Source organism: Amblyraja radiata, chromosome 34 (genome assembly GCF_010909765.2).
Source record: "Amblyraja radiata isolate CabotCenter1 chromosome 34, sAmbRad1.1.pri, whole genome shotgun sequence".
Lineage (NCBI taxonomy): Eukaryota > Metazoa > Chordata > Chondrichthyes > Rajiformes > Rajidae > Amblyraja > Amblyraja radiata.
The window spans coordinates 25,256,014-25,273,074 of record NC_045989.1 but is presented as its reverse complement, the minus strand read 5'-3'; positions in this window follow the sequence as shown (position 1 = coordinate 25,273,074).

Sequence of the window (17,061 nt, the reverse complement as noted above, 5' to 3'; positions counted from 1 at the left end):
GTGACTAATAGTGTCTCTGGCAGCGGTAAGCACCTCTCCACTGGGATTACAGGCAGTGCTGCCAGGAGATTCAACTGCCACAGATGTAAAATCACTCAGCCATTAAAAGCATGTCAAACATGACACTTGCTGAGGCATGAACAGGATCAATAAGCATAAATCCAAGTTATTCTGCTGAACACAACATTGGCAGAACAAACAGACCTAAAATGATTGCAAGTGTTACTCTCGATGCTAGGCTGGTTTTGACCACCTTGCAAATGCTTCAGATGGTACAAAGAGTTTTCTGAGGCATGCTACAATCAATGCAATAAGCACGCAGGATTCAATTTGTCAAATGTGTTCATTCAAATTAATTACCTGTGGAGAGATTAATGAATCTTATGGATTTGTGATCATTTTCTATTAGTGCACAAGTAAGCATAAACTGGAACTACCAATTAGCAACTGTTAATATATTTGTATACCTGAAGTTATCCACGAGTTAGTTTTTAATTTAGAGATACAGAATGGAAGCAGGCCCTACGGCCCACCGAGTCTGCACCGTCCAGCGATCACCCGTACACCAGTTCTATCCCACACAATAGGGACAATTTTACAGAAGCCAATTAACCTACAAACCTGCACGTCTTTGGGATGTGGGAGGAAACCGGAGCAACCGGAGAAAACCCACGCAGGTCACGGGGAGAACGTACAAACTCCATACAGACTGCACCCGTGGTCGGGATTGAACCCAGGTCTCTGGCGCTGTGAGGCAGCAACTCTACCGCTGCGCCACCGTGCCACCCCTAATTCTGGGGTGTACTACAAATAAATAAATATAGTGATGTATGAGCATGTCAATTTCTTGTACTGATAATATCTGCGGAGACATTGCGGGGTGATGCTTGTACATTGCGGGTTGATGCTTGTACATGGCGGGGTGATGTTTGTACATTGCGGGGTGATGCTTGTACATTGCGGGGTGATGCTTGTACGGTCGTGAGTAGTCTCCCAAAGAGTCGTACCTTTTTCTGGTCGCTGCTGGATTTTCAACATTTTGAAAATTTTCGGCGACCTGCTGCGACTATGACGGGTGTCGGCAAGTCGCCGAAAAAAATCACGTAAGTGGGACAGGCCCTTAGCATTACTGAAATTGTGGTATTGTTGTTAAAAACTGGAAGCATTGGCTTAACTCTAAACAAAATTAGCGCATGGCAATGCTGCACGATCTTTCTACTCCTGAATATAACATAAAAGATATTTCACTTTTTTAAACCCAGAAACACAAATTCTGCATTTTGCTTTCATGTTCAAACTGCAAGTCTTCCAGGTCATGAACACAACTCTGCAGGTAGGGGAATGGGAATTGATTCCGGCAGTTCCTGCTAGGAGCATCGATGGTCCCAACAGAGTCAATGGACTTGAATGGATGCACACGTTGCAACCTAGAGGGGAATCTTTCATACTCCAGTAGGCATCAGAGAGGGAATTGGAGATTAAATTAAACATATCGAGCTTCTTCATTCAATTAAACACATCGAGCGTCATCATGCAGAACCACTGTTCAAATAGTTCTTTTTTTTTAAATTCCTTGGTCTCTCCTCAGTAGGTGGATATTCTATTCTCATCAAAGGCCCCTGGCTTTAGTGAATCGCTAAAACCCAGAAGTTCACAGTCTCAAGCCAAAGTTTTCAAAAGATCCATGTTAACAAAGCATTGTGGAAGAAGGACAATATTTCCAGGCATTGTTTAAGGGGATGTTGCAGGGAGGAACTGCAGGTGCTGGTTTACACCAAAGATAGACACAAAATGCTGGAGTAACTCAGCGGGACAGGCAGCATCTCTGGAGAGAAGGAATAAGTGGTGTTTTGGGTCGAGACCCTTCTTCAGACAGACAGTCAGAGGAGAGGGAAAGGCACGATATAAACGGTGATGTAGAGAGGTGTAGAACAAATGAATGAAAGATGTACTAAATAGTAATGATGATAAAGGAAATAGGCCATTGTTTGCCGTAAACTAGGTGAAAGGGAGTATAGACCCTCTCTCTCTATCCCTCCCCCACCCAAGTCGTACCAGCTTCAAAGTCGTCTTGTCGAGTTTCATTGTCTGTATTCTTTCTGGCCAAGGTGCAAAGTTCTTTAATATTTAATCAGCCAGGTCATATTTTGCCAGCAGTTAGTGAAAGGCTCTGGTCATCTTCCTTCTCACTAATAAGTGCATTCATAACTCCTGGCTCTGTGCGTTTCAGCACTGAGTCACTGACCATGCTGGAGATTAGGTGTTGACACACGTGGCCTCTCCATTCCCCACTGGTGCCACTGCTAAACAGTGATACCGTAGCCTGGATTTGTCTCCCTCCCACTCTGCCTGTCAAAACCCCAGTGAAAAAAGGATACAAAATGCTGGAGTAACTCAGCGGGTCAGGCAGCATCTGTGGAGAACATGGATAGGTGGTGTTTTGGGTTGGAACCCTTCTTCAGACTTCGATTAAGTGCTCTCTTGCTCGTCTACAATCTAGCAAATGCTGGTCTAGTCTGTGCAGCCTTTCTTCATAAGGCAACCTGCCAATTTGTGATCTTGGAATGCCTTCCAAAAGGAGAGAAGATATAGCAGAGAGTAAATGACCAAACTGTGGTTCATGATCTTTCAAACACTTAGAAAGATGTCCTTCCAGGGAAAGATAGAATTGTGAGCCCATTGGTGTTTAAGGTTTCAAAAAGCAAGCTAGACAAATGGTGCTGTGATATAGCGTCATAGAAACATAGAAACATAGAAATTAGGTGCAGGAGTAGGCCATTCAGCCCTTCGAGCCTGCACCGCCATTCAATATGATCATGGCTGATCATCCAACTCAGTATCCCGTACCTGCCTTCTCTCCATACCCTCTGATCCCCTTAGCCACAAGGGCCACATCTAACTCCCTCTTAAATATAGCCAATGAACTGGCCTCGACTACCCTCTGTGGCAGAGAGTTCCAGAGATTCACCACTCTCTGTGTGAAAAAAGTTCTTCTCATCTCGGTTTTAAAGGATTTCCCCCTTATCCTTAAGCTGTGACCCCTTGGCCTGGACTGATACAACTTGGAAACAGGCCCTTCGGCCCAACCTACCCACACTGGCCAACATGCCCCATCTACACTAGTGGCCCGTATCCCTTCAAACCTGTCCCATCCATGTGTAGCAGATGGGAGAACGCAGGATTTAGAGATTGGGTTGGTTGTTGGTGGAGTAGATAGGTGGAACGGTAGAGTAGCCGCTGTGAAGAGTGAGGTTCAACACAGACAGGGACGTTTGAAACGGAGCCTTGAACTGAGTCCATTGATGCATTTCAGTGAGCACATTGCCAGAGCATTCGGGAGAGCAATAGAGAATGAGGATTTACTGAGCATCGCAATACTGGAAAGTGCTTTTGATGGAACTGGCACCTTGACTGGCCACCATGGCTGCTTGCAAGGCAACTGTAAATGCACTCGAGATATAATTCATTGGCTGCTAAGTGTTTTGGACCATTAAATGCAAATGTCCTTGCTCATTAGAAGTGTATTTAATGGCATAAATTGTATCAACCATCACAATGTATCTTTTTGACTGATGATGACTCCTACTATTTGTTTATTCTTTGTTCATAGTGGTTTTTGCTCAACTAATGTCAATTTAATCATGGAATTCCACAAAGTAACAAAATATAAACAGGTAAATTTGTAAGAAACAGATTTAATTTATAACAGTTTAGTTTATTGTCACGTGTACCGAGGTACAGTAAAAGGTTTTTGTTGCATGCTAACCAGTCAGCGGAAAGACAATACATGATTACAATACATGATACAATGATTTTCAAGAGAGAGTTAGATGTAGCTCTTAGGGGTAAAGGAATCAAGGGATATGGGGAAAAAGCAGGAACGGGGTACTGATTTTAGATGATCAGCCATGATCATATTGATTGGCGGTGCTGGCTCAATGGACCGAATGGCCTACTCCTGCACACATTTTTCTATGTTTCTAAGAGCCCTCCACAGTGTACTGATTAGAGAGTTATATAGAGTGGAGCAATTGTAAACTGTGATTGCAAATCCACTTCTACACTGAGCACACAAATAGTGGCCTGGGTTGGGCACCGTCTTGGATAGAAGCCCCATGGAAGAAGGAGATCTCCACTGGGACTTCTGAACAATTGAATATCAGCTTATCAGAGTCTTACTGTAATTCAAAACCAGGAGGCTTCATAGATCGAGCTGTATTTTTAATGTAACTTAAATATGTCTGAAGAAGGGTCTCGACCCGAAACGTCACCCATTCCTTCTCTCCAGAAGATGCTGCCTGTCCCGCTGAGTTACACCAACTTTCTGTGTCCATCCTCGGTTTAAACCAGCATCTGCTGTTCCTTCCTACGCATTAAATATATTAATGAGTGCTTTGAGTACCAGTTCATTGGCTATATTTAAGAGGGAGTTAGATGTGGCCCTTGTGGCTAAAGGGATCAGGGGGTATGGAGAGAAGGCAGGTACAGGATACTGAGTTGGATGATCAGCCATGATCATATTGAATGGCGGTGCAGGCTCGAAGGGTCGAATGGCCTACTCCTGCACCTATTTTCTATGTTTCTACAAGTTTCACACCCCACTGACCCTCACCACACTATACCCTTTGCTGATAAAATCGTGTATCAATACAATACAATACGGTTTTATTTGTCACAGTGCACATAAAGTGCAAGTGAAATGAATTTGCCAGCAGCGGTACAATGATAAAGAACACACAAAAACACGATAAAAATTTAACACAAACATGATAAAAATTTAACACAAAATGTGGCCCGTCCTCCTCTATTTTCCCCCGTGGTCGGGACCTCAAACCTCCGCAGCCGTCGCTGCGGGCGTCCTTTGAAACACTGAGCAGAGAAATAAGGCAATAGAAATGTATCAATGACAATGACAGAAGTGGATGGAGATGTAGGGCCACTTCCGTGTGGCAACACTTGTCGCCAGGCAGAGTTACACAGTTAAGTCAATTAATACACTTACATCTGCCCAGGAATATATTCAAACAGACATCTATACACAAAGGGATATATCAACATGATCAAACACACACACAGAACCTTTTTTAATTTAATTATAGTCCTTGTTATTTATTGATTAGGAATAGTGTAGCGCATCACTCTGTTCTTCCATGGCATCCATTACTTGCTTAGTCGCCCTGACAATTCTTTCTGGTATTATAGATTGAGACATGATGTCAGAAAATCAATACGATCGAACTCACTCAAGGTGCAGCAAAGATAATGGCAACCAATTAGATTTCTGCATAATTACAATCCCTCCACATTCGTAGTCGACATTACGAAATAAAACGTTAATTCATGTGAGAGATAGACACTTGATGCTGCAGTAACTCAGCAGTTCAGACAGCTTCTCGGTCTGAAAAAGGGTCTCGACCCGAAACGTCACCTATTCCTTCTCTCCACACTTATTGGCAGCGCTGTAAGTTGAGTCCACATTCAGCAGGACCTGGAGAGCCTGGTTGGGCAATCGTTTGGGCGAGGTTGGGCGATCGTTTCACCGAACACCTCCGCTCGGTCCGCAAGAACCTACCTGACCTCCCGGTGGCTCAGCACGTCAACTCCCCCTCCCATTCCCCGTCTGACCTCTCTGTCCTGGGTCTCCTCCATGGCCAGAGTGAGCAACACCGGAAATTGGAGGAACAGCACCTCATATTTCGCTTGGGGAGTCTGCATCCTGCAGGCATGAACATTGAATTCTCCCAATTTTGTTAGCCCTTGCTGTCTCCTCCCCTTCCTCAGCCCTCGGGCTCCTCCTCCTCCTTTTTCCTTCCTTCTCCCCGCCACACCCTATAAGGGTATCAGCCCGAAATGTTGCTTATTTCCTTCGCTCCATAGATGCTGCTGCACCCACTGAGTTTCTCCAGCATTTTTGTGTACCTTGGACCTGGAGAGCCAGCCTGACCGTTGTGCTGAGGACTATGGAGTGGGCTCGAAGCCACAACTCTGCAATTCCGCCTCAGCCCTGTCTCCCATCCATCTATGTCCGTAAGTGATAGGAGTAGAATGAGGCCATTCAGCCCATCAGATCTACTGCGCCATTCAATCATTGCTGATCCATCTTTCCCTCTCAACCCCATTCTCCTGCCTTCTCCCCATGACCCTCTGACACCTGCACTAAGTCCGCTTGTAGTTGTAGTTTAGTTTGGAGGTGCAGCATAGAAACAGGTCCTTTGACCCACCAAATCCACGGCAACCATCGATCGCCCGTTCACACTAGTTCTATGTTATCCCACTTTCGCATCCACTCCATACACAAGAGCCAATTAACCTACAAACCCGCACGCCTTTTGGAGTGTGAGTGGAAACCGGAGCACCCGGAGAAAACCCACGTGGTCACAGGGAGAACATGCAAACTCTGTACAGACAGCACCCGAGGTCGGGATCGAACCCAGGTCTCTGGCATTGGAAGGCAGCAGCTTCCTCCATCTTCACATCGATCACAGCGCTGACACAAACCATCTAGAACATTTGTGCACAGTATCCGTAAACGTTGGGGAATCTGTGAACATCTTCCATTTCCTATTTCCTATTTCAAATTGAAATGAAGCTGGCAAGTGCCAGTGTCTGAAGAAGGGTTTCGGCCCGAAACGTCACCTATTTCCTTCGCTCCATAGATGCTGCTGCACCCGCTGAGTTTCTCCAGCATTTTTGTGTACCTTCGATTTTCCAGCATCTGCAGTTCCTTCTTGAACACAAGTGCCTGAACCGACTGATCTTGCCGCAGGAAGTAAAACAATGTTTGTCCTTGCTTGGTTTCCCAAGGCCGCGCTACTTGATATAATTGATCCACACCTCACCGTCATCAACTCAGCAGAGGGATCATCAACAATCATGCCCGAGGCATAGTACCACAAGCTGAGCACCAGCCCGACAATCAAGAAAGGCGTCCAACTTAAAAATTGATCATGTTTAGATATACAACCTGAAAACAGGCCCCACTGCCCACCGAGTCCACGCCGACCAGCGATCATCTGTTCACACGCTCTGAAGAAGGGTCTCGACCCAAAACATCACCCACCCTTCTCCCCAGAGATGCTGCCTGTCCCTCTGAGTTACTCCAGCTTTTTGTGTCTATGTTCAGTTTAAACCAACATTCCTTCCTACACACCACTTTCTCATTCACTCTTTACACACTAGGGGGCAATTTGCAGAGACTACAACATTTGCAAAATTGTACTGGCAGCTTCTGGTGACAATTCATGTGCGTGCACCTGGTGTGTTGCTGGCAGCGGGCATGCACCAACTGACCGGAGCATTGTTGCACACAGTGTCGCACCAAGCCACCAGGCAGCGATGACAGCAGCTGCAACTCTGTGCAACATATGTCGGCACCAGGTAGGATGTTCTTTGCCCGAAGTAAGAATGAGGCTGGAAGGTGCAAGTGTCTTGAGAATTATCTACAACAAAATGCATAAATGGAAAATGATGAGCAGGAAATCCCAGACCCCTGTTGCAAGAGTTTCAAGAGGCTAATTTACCGGTAGAGCATTTAATTAGAAAAGCTAATGAAATGTGTATTGTAGAGGAATTGAATGCAAAATAAGGAGATCATGCTTCAGTTACAGAGTGCGTGGATGAGACCACAGCTAGTGTACATAATTAGTCTTCTTATTTAATGAAGAATGCTTGATGTGTTGGAAAGTTAATTAGACTAGGAATGGAAGATTGTTAGACTAGCTGTATGAGCTGTCTCATGGGGAAAGATGGGGCAGGTGAGGCTTGCAACCAATGACCTTTAGAAGACTAATGGGCCTGTCCCACATCCGCAACTTTTTCGGCGACTGCCGGCACCCGTCATAGGTCGTTGCAGGTTGGCAAAAATGTTCAACGTGTTGAAAATCCAGCGGCGACTAGAAAGACGCTACGACTCTTTGGGCGACTGAGGAGACGACTCACGACCATACAGGCGACATGTCGCGGGGTGAAGCCTGTATGGTCGTGAGTAGTCGCCCAACAAGTCGTACCTTGTTCTGGTCGCCGCTGGATTTTCAACACGTTGAAAATTACCTCAGCCATGGTGACGCAGCAGTAGAGTTGCTGCCTCACAGCGCCAGAGAACCGGGTTCGATCCTGACTACGGATGCTGTCTGTATGGAGTTTGTACGTTCGCCCTGTGACCGCGTGGGTTTTCTCCGGGTTCTCCGGTTTCCTCCCACGTACCAAAGACTAGGTTAGTTGGTTTCTGCAAATTATCCCAAGTGTGTAGGATAGAATTTGTGTATGGGTGATCGCTGGTCGGCATGGACTCAGTGGGCCGAAGGGCCTGTTTCCATGCTGTATCTCTGAACCAGAATGGAAAGCTGAGTTGCAGTGCAATCAGATCAGCCATTTGCAAAAGCAATTTATTATGTTTGTCTTGAGAGCATGTTGTATATAAGTTGTTTGTTCGTTCTGTCCATTCATATCACAGGTAGACTCAAGCAGTCTCCTAGCTGCTCATTTTGCAAAACCAGTTAGGTACGGCAGGATAATGGTACGGTACACCTCACGCTGCCTCGGCAAGGCCAGCAGCATAATCAAGGACCAGTCACACACATGGCCACTCCCTCTTCTCCCCTCTCCCATCAGGCAAGAGGTACAGAAGTGTGAAAACGCACACCTCCAGATTCAGCGACAGTTATCAGGCAACCGAACCATCCTACCACAACCAGAGAGCAGTCCTGAACTACTATCTACCTCATTGGTGACCATCGGACATTGCAGTCTTTACCTTGCACTTATCATGTATCTGTACATTGTATATGGCTCGATTGTAATCATGTATTGTCCTTCCGCTGACTGGTTAGCACGCAACAAAAGCTTTTCACTACCTCGGTACACTTGACAATAAACTAAACTGAAACTGATGGGAGTTGAGGACAAATTGTGAAATATCTCAGTGTGAAATTCAAAGGAAATATTGAAAGTCGGAGGTAATTGGAACCACTTCATAACATTGGTTGGTGTTTAAGGAGCGATCTGCAGAAATGGTCGGTTGTAAACAATAAATCTCTCTTAAGTAATCTCATGCTTCACATAGTAGTACAGAATGTTCACTGCGAAACGACAAAGACTCTGTAGAGAGTGACAGCGGCAAAAACACAAATAAAATCACCGGAGATTGTTACCACATATATCAGTCTCAGAGGAATTCAGTGTACACACTGTCACAGCAGCAGTTACAATGCTTTCATCTAACTCCTCATATGGGATGTACCTTTAGAAAGGAGATGAGGAGGCATTTCTTTAATCAGAGGGTGGTGAAACTGTGGAATTCATTGCCACAGATAGCTGTGGAGGCCAACGCATTGGGTATTTGTAAAGCAGAGATAGATTGATTCTCAATTAGTACGGGTGTCAGGGGTTATAGGGGGAGAATGCGGGTGAATGGGGCTAGGAGGGAGAGATAGATCGGCCATGATTGAATGGAGTAGACTTGATGGGCCGAGTGGCCTAATTCTGCCCCTATCATGTATGAATTTATGAGGTCAGGGAGTAATTAGTAGAAGCAGATTAAGATTTATTGGAACATGGAAGTGCTGTGGCTCATCACTTCTCCCTGCCTCATCGCAACTTATGCATGAAGTGCCCACATTGACCGACAGGAAGGAATAAAGAAAATCATAGCAGAAATATTCTATTTCTTTAGCCAGAGGGTGGTGAATCTGTGGAATTCATTGCCGTAGACAGTTGTGGAGGTCAAGGCATTGTGTACTTCTAAAGCAGAGATTGATAGGGTTCGGATTAAGCTGAAGAAGGGTCTCGACCCGAAACGTCACCTATTCCTGTCTCCAGAGATGCTGTCTGACCCACTGAGTTACTCCAGTTTTTTGTGTCTATCATTCATTGACAGGTCTTGATTAGTAGACGTGTTAATGTTTCGGGGAGAAGGCAAGAGAATGGAGTTGAGGATTATGGTAGTGACCAAGTCAACGGGGTTTTAAAAATATATATTTTAAAACTGACATTCCAAAGACGTGCAGGTTTGTAGGTTATTTGGCTTCTGTAAATTATCCCTAGAATTAGTGTACGGCTGATCGCTGGTCAGCACGGACTCGGTGGACTGAAGGGCCTGTTTCCACACTGTGTCTATAAACTAAACTAAACCAAGCTGTGCTGGGATAGCTGATTTAACCAAACTTAAAAATAAAGTGACCATTTCTGGGCACCGGACCTCAGGAAATATATGTTGACCCTTGAGGTCACGGCATTGACCTATGACCAGAGTCATAGCTACAAACTCAGCATCAAATTATCAATGTTAGATTCATAAGCTTAATTTGATCGATTTTGTGGGGATTTTGAGGCCATCTAAGAGTCAATAGAAAGAATCCATTTGGGGGCCTGTGACTAAAAACCAGAGTGAGGCCTCACAGATATGAAATTAGAAAATGTTTCCATTAGTAAAGGTGGCACAAGGTTGAAATTCCTTTCTATAAAAGCCATTGATGTAGATCAACTATTAATTTTGAATGTACAGTAAATCAATGTTTATGTTAGCCAGGGACACCATGAGTCAAAGAGCCACCGTGATTTCATAAAATGGAGTGTATTTTTAACACAGCGATGTGATGAAAAAATGGGTCGACTGGGCTACTGGCCAACCCCTTATTCTTAAACTTCTGGACTTCCCCCAACATCGATTTAATTAGAAGGATGAGAGGGACTCGTATAGAAACATATAAAATTCTTAAAGGATTGGACAGGCTAGATGCAGGAAAAATGTTCCCGATGTTGGGGGAGTCCAGAAGTTTAAGAATAAGGGGTTGGCCAGTTAGGACTGGGATGAGGAAAAACCTTTTCACCCAGAGAGTTGTGAATCTGTGGAATTCTCTGCCACAGAAGGCAGTGGAGGACAATTCACTGGATGTATTCATGAGAGAGTTAGATTTAGCTCTTAGGGCTAATGGAATCAAAGGAAATGGGAAAAAAAAGCAGGAATGGGGTACTGAGTTTAGATGATCAGCCATGATCATATTGAATGGCCGAATGGCCTACTCCTGCACCTATTGTCTATGTTTTTGTGAATGTGGATTTCCAGCTAATGCCGAGCATCCTGAAGTACTCTCACGACACATGTTCATCTGATTAGCTACCAAATGAAGCAATCTCTTGTGAAGAAGCAAGTTTCAAGTCCAATTCCAGTGAATTCAAAATTAATATATATTACAAATATATTCAGTAGAATCAAATACACAGGACAAGATGTTAAGAAGTCCCTTGTGCCAATAGGTGGGGAGCATTTCACGACATTCGTTGATTGTTGAGAGTGGTAGACGCTCAACATCTGTGGGGGGGGGGGGCGGGGGGGGGGGGGGGGGGGGTGGGGGAGTGGATACGTATATCTTGGCCTGGGTAACCTTTAGGACAGTTGGGCACAGGACACATCATCAGTAGTGTACCCTTGCATCACTGGGTGTTTCGGCCTTTTATCACTATACACCCTCCACAAGGGCGGCCCGCTGCAGGATGATCAGCCCTCAGCGCGTGTCCCGTGTCAAACCGTCCCAAAGATTCACCCTGAAATACTTGGGGCCCAGCATGGATCTTTCCGCTTGAGCCAAATCCACCGGCTGCTTCTTTCAGCCGCCTCTGAGAGTGATCTTATGGTCTTCCGCAGAGCCTGACCGTGGATTCCAAGCTCCTTCAGCAGTCTGATGGTAGATGACGCAACAAATCCTCTGCATCCCACTTCAACTGGATAGACTTTGGTGTTCCAGCCACGCTGCGTTGCCTCTGCTGCAAGCTCTGCGTAATGCAGCTTCTTACGCTCATAGGCCTCCTCAACAGAGTTCTCCCATGGAACTGTGAGCTCTATGATGTAAGCAGTCTTCTGTGAAGGGGACCAGAACACCAAGTCTGGCCTGAGGTTGGTGGAAGCAATTTCAGGTGGAAAAACTAGTTGTCGGCCAATGTCCGCCAGCATCCTCCAGTCGCGGGCCCTGCATAGGTTTCCTTCTTCTGATCTGGTGGAAGGATGTTTAGATGTTTTCTGTCCTTCTCGGACAAAGGTTGTTGCCCTTAGGGGGAGGGGGTTGCTTGCTCTCGGAGGCAAGGAGTTGGTCGCACACCGCCTGTTCTCAAGGGCTGATGCCAGGCTTTTTAGTACCTGATTATGCCGCCACGTGTATCTCCCTTGCGTGAGGCTGGTCTTGCAGCCTACCATGATGTGTTTGAGGGTCGCTGGAGTTGGGCAGAGGGCACAGGTTGGATCCTCGCCGTACCACTGATGGAGGTTCTTTGGTGATGGAAGCACGTCATAAGTCGCTCTGATGATGAAGCTGATCTTGCTTGCTTCCATTTCCCATAGTTCTTTCCAGCTGATCTTCCTCCGCTCCACACCTTCCCACTGCATCCATTGCCCCTGTTTGGCAAGAGAGACCGCCTTTGCACTTCTTGCGGCCTCCTCTTGTCGCCGCACCTCCTCGACCACCAATGTCCTCCGCTCTGATGTTGTGACCTTTCGCCAAGTTGGTTTACTTGTCGTAAGGCCAAAGCCTCCTCTTCCCTGCTGGACTTGCCCCACGATGTCTTTGTATCTCAGGGCTGATGAAGCTTGCTGTAATGCATCAGATGGCGTCCACTTCCGGCCAGTTACTAGGGGCGGCGCAACAGCACTGATGGTCTTGTCTCTAGAGTCCCTCAGTGTCATCTGAAGTCTTACTTTAGAACACTTGTATTCCTCTGTTAGACTAGTGAGAGGTAGTTCCAGGACCCCTTTGCCATATAGGCCGATGTTAGTTAGACATCGTGGGACCCCGAGCCATTTCTTCGCGTATGAAGTTATGGTTCGCTCCATCTTCTCCACAGTTGTTATTGGGGCTTCATAAATGGTCAGTGGCCACATTGTCCGAGGAAGGAGTCCAAACTGTAGGCACCAGAGCTTCAGTTTCCCAGGCAGTAGGGTCTGATTGATGTTCTCCAGGCCATTGACAATTTCTTGCCTTAGTTGTTCCACCTGCTCTTTATCCTTGAGACTTGCATTGTACCATCTGCCCAGGCTTTTAACTGGCTGTTCAGACACTGTTGGTATAGGGTCGTCACCGATACAGAACCTTGTGTCTCTAAGCACCCCCTTGACTATGGAGATGCTTCGAGATTTACATGGTTTGATCTTCATTCGGGCCCACTTGATGTTCTCCTGCAGCTTTCCAAGTAGCCGCTTGGTGCATGCTGCAGTAGTGGTTAGTGTGGTCATGTCGTCCATGTATGCCCTGATGGGTGGCAGACGGAGCCCAGCCCTGGTTCGTTCACCGCCCACCACCCATTTTGAGGCCCTGATGATGACTTCCATGGCCATTGTAAAGGCCAAGGGTGAGACTGTGCAGCCTGCCATGATGCCTACTTCCAAGCGCTGCCATGTTGTACTGAAGTCAGCTGTTGTGAAGCACAGCTGCAGGTCTTGGAAATAGCTCTTGACCAGTGTGGTGATGAGCTCTGGTACATGGAAAAAGGCAAAAGATTCCCAAAGGAGTTCATGGGGAACTGAACCAAATGCATTGGCCAGATCGAGGAAGATCACATGTAGGTCTCTCTTCTCCTTCTTAGCTGCTTGGATCTGGTGCCAGATCATGCTTGTATGCTCCAAGCAGCCCGAAAATCCTGGAATTCCTGCTTTCTGTACAGATGTATCAATGTACTTGTTTGTTACCAGATAGGTGGACAGCCTTTGTGATACAATGCTGAAAAAGATTTTTCCCTCAACGTTGAGGAGACATATTGGCCGGAATTGGCTGATGTCTGACGCATCCTTTTCTTTAGGTATTAGCACGCCGCCGGCCCTTCGCCACGCCTTAGGTATTGTTTGCTTCTTCCACACCACCCTCATGAGCTTCCATAGAAAGCGTAACACATCCGGTGCGTTCTTGTAGAGCTTGTATGGTACTCCATTTGGCCCCGGAGCTGATGCTGCTCTTGCTCGCCGGACAGTGTTCTCTACCTCTTTCCATCTTGGAGGGCTGGTGTCCAGGTTGAATTCAGGTGGTTGAATAGGCGGGATGTCATGTGGGATGACTAACTGCTCATGCCTTTTCGTGTCTTGGTGGGCCTTTTCCAGGTGTTCCTCCAATTCCCGTTTTGATGTTTTCAAAGTTCCACTTTTTTCCTTTGCGAAGAGGTCTTTGATGAACTTGAAAGGGTCTTTATAGAACCGTGTTCTTGTGTGTTCTTTCTTCCTGCGAAGTTTCCTCAAGTTCTCTGCTTTTCGCAAGGTTGCCAATCGGCTCTTGATGTCCTCTTGGAGTAGCATGAGACCTTCTCTCTCTGCCTCAGTTGCTTTTTTCCATTGCTTTTTCAACTGTCTCCTCTCTCTGATTAGCCTCTCGATCTCCTGCTGCCTCCTAGACTTGATTGGTGTTGGTAATTTCTTTCCACCTCTCCCTTTACTCACCCCAAACCGTTCTTCTCCATAGCTGTAGATTGTGTTGCCCATCCTTTCAAGCTTTTCCACTGCTGTGCCCGCTTGTTGCTCCAAGATATGTATAAGGTCACTGTTGACCGTCTCCCACTCTTTCTTTTCAACAGCTTTGGGCCATTTCACTCCAGGTTTGTGCCCTTTGATCTTTCCCTCCAATGGAGGTCTTTGTCGTTGTTGCGTGGGCTCCTCCACCGGCATTTCTGTGCTTGTATCACCCTCTTCAGTGACATGGGTGCTGATGCTCTGCGAACTTTGGTTTGAGTCCTGTCGCTGTGCTTCACTCGACTGATTTGACTGGTTGCTTCGTAAGAAGTACTGGTCAATGCGAGGCCCATGTCTCTGCTCTCTCAAGCACTTTTTCCTCCCTTGGTGGATCTTCAAGCCCTTCACTGATGTAATTTTCTCCCAACCACAAATGCACACCTGAAGTTTGTGTCCCGCAGCTGTTGTGGATGTCTCATGTGCCATGCTCTCCTTGTCAGTAGTCGTTTCCGTTCCTTGGTCTGTAACCGTGTTATCAATCGGTGAGCCATCTTCCGCCCCCGCTCTCGCAGGCTCTAGGGGTATTCTCTTTAATTTACTTTTAGTAGCATTTAGCGGGTGTCTCCAACTAACTGAAACAGCGTTGGGGACTGCTATCATGGGTAGCTAGCCCATGACGGCCCCAGTGGGGTCTGTTCCCTCCTGTCAGCTGTCTCTCCAAGCTGTCACGTGGACTTTCCCATGTTGTCAGCTGTCCTTTCACAGCAGTCACTGGACGAGTCCAGATTATCAGAATCAAATACACAGGACAAGATGTTAAGAAGTCCCTTGTGCCAATAGGTGGGGAGCATTTCACGACATTCGTTGATTGTTGAGAGTGGTAGACGCTCAACATCTGTGGGGGGGGGGGCGGGGGGGGGGGGGGGGGGGGTGGGGGAGTGGATACGTATATCTTGGCCTGGGTAACCTTTAGGACAGTTGGGCACAGGACACATCATCAGTAGTGTACATCATCAGTAGTAAACATATTGTGGAACTGCGACTTGGTTTCAGTCATAAATGTTTGGAATTAATTCTTTGCAAACTGGATTAAGACGATCAAGTAATGTGCCATTATTTAACAAGCATTAAGATAAGGGTAATGACAAGCAAATAGATCTTTGCTAATACTCTTGCCATGAAATATCCCCTGCAACACGAATCGAGATAAGAAAAAGTATGAAATGCTCGTGTTTTTAAGCCTAAGGCCACTTTTCAAATCTTTTCAAAGTCTTTTTGAAGTCTTGCATCCATCCTCCAGCAGCCTGGAGGTATCGCCTCTGGGATCAGAGCCACAAACACTGAGCTTCTGATTCATCTGCCGGAGTATAAATCACAAACAAGGCAGCCTGAAATGTCAAAGGTGATTGTGAGCCAGGGAAGAGTTGTGCAAGGCCTGGCACAACATATGTACATTTCTTGCAATAAATTAATACAGAGATAACTTGACAAATCACAAACAACATTGTTTTTTTAACGTCTGCCATGCTTTTGAGAGGGAATATGGATTTTTTAATTTTTGTAAAACATTCTGTGTTCCAGGAATGCTATCAATGGCTCAATTCCCTTCATTATACGGCATGCCTGATATAAATATTTTAATATTTTCAGCTTCTTTTCCTGCTCATGTATTTTGAATTTTTCCCTGTCCCTGTTCCCTGTGTTCCTGCCCCCCCCCTCTCCATCCATCAGCCGCTCGTCCCTGATACTAAGCCTCATCAGCATCTATATTTTAGTAGCTTACAACCCAATGTATGAACATTGAATTCTCCAATTCCTGATGTCCCCTCAAAACACACACCCCTTTCTCCCCCAAATACCACCCCCCCCTCTCTGTCCCACTCTTCCCTCCCTTGTCCCCCACCTGGATTCCCACATTTCATCCCCACCACCAGCCTCCAGCTAATGTCCTGCCCCTGAGCTTTACAATCTGCAACTCCTCAAAAATTCTCACACATTTCTTATCTTTGGCCTTAGTTCCAACCAGCTGCCTGCCTGAAGAAGGGTCTCGTCCCGAAACATCACCCACTCCTTCTCCCCGGAGATGCTGCCTGTCCTGCTGAGTTACTCTAGCTTTTTGTGTCTATCTTTGGTTTAAACCAACATCTGCAGTTCCTTCCTGCACATGACGGTCAAACCCTCCCCCCCACCCTCGCTTGCCTGCCCCACCCCTTTTCCAGTTTTTCTGGTCCCCCCCCCCTTACATACACAGACTGAAGAAGAGTCGCGACCCGAAATGTAACCTATCCACGTTCTCCACAGATGCTGCCTGACCCACTGAGTTACTCCAGCACTCTGTGAAACGTCACCTATCCATGTTCTCCACAGATGCTGCTTGACCCGCTGAGTTATGGTGCAGCAGCATCTATGGAGCTAAGGAAATAGGCAACGTTTGGGGCAAAACCCTTCTGGAAATAGGCAATGTTTCGGGCCGAAACCCGGAAGGGTTTCGGCCCGAAACGTTGCCTATTTCCTTAGCTCCATAGATGCTGCTGTACCCGCTGAGTTACTCCAGCACTCTGTGAAACGTCACCTATCCATATTCTCCACAGATACTGCCTGACCCCCTGAGTTACTCCAGCACTTTGTGTCCTTTTTTGTAT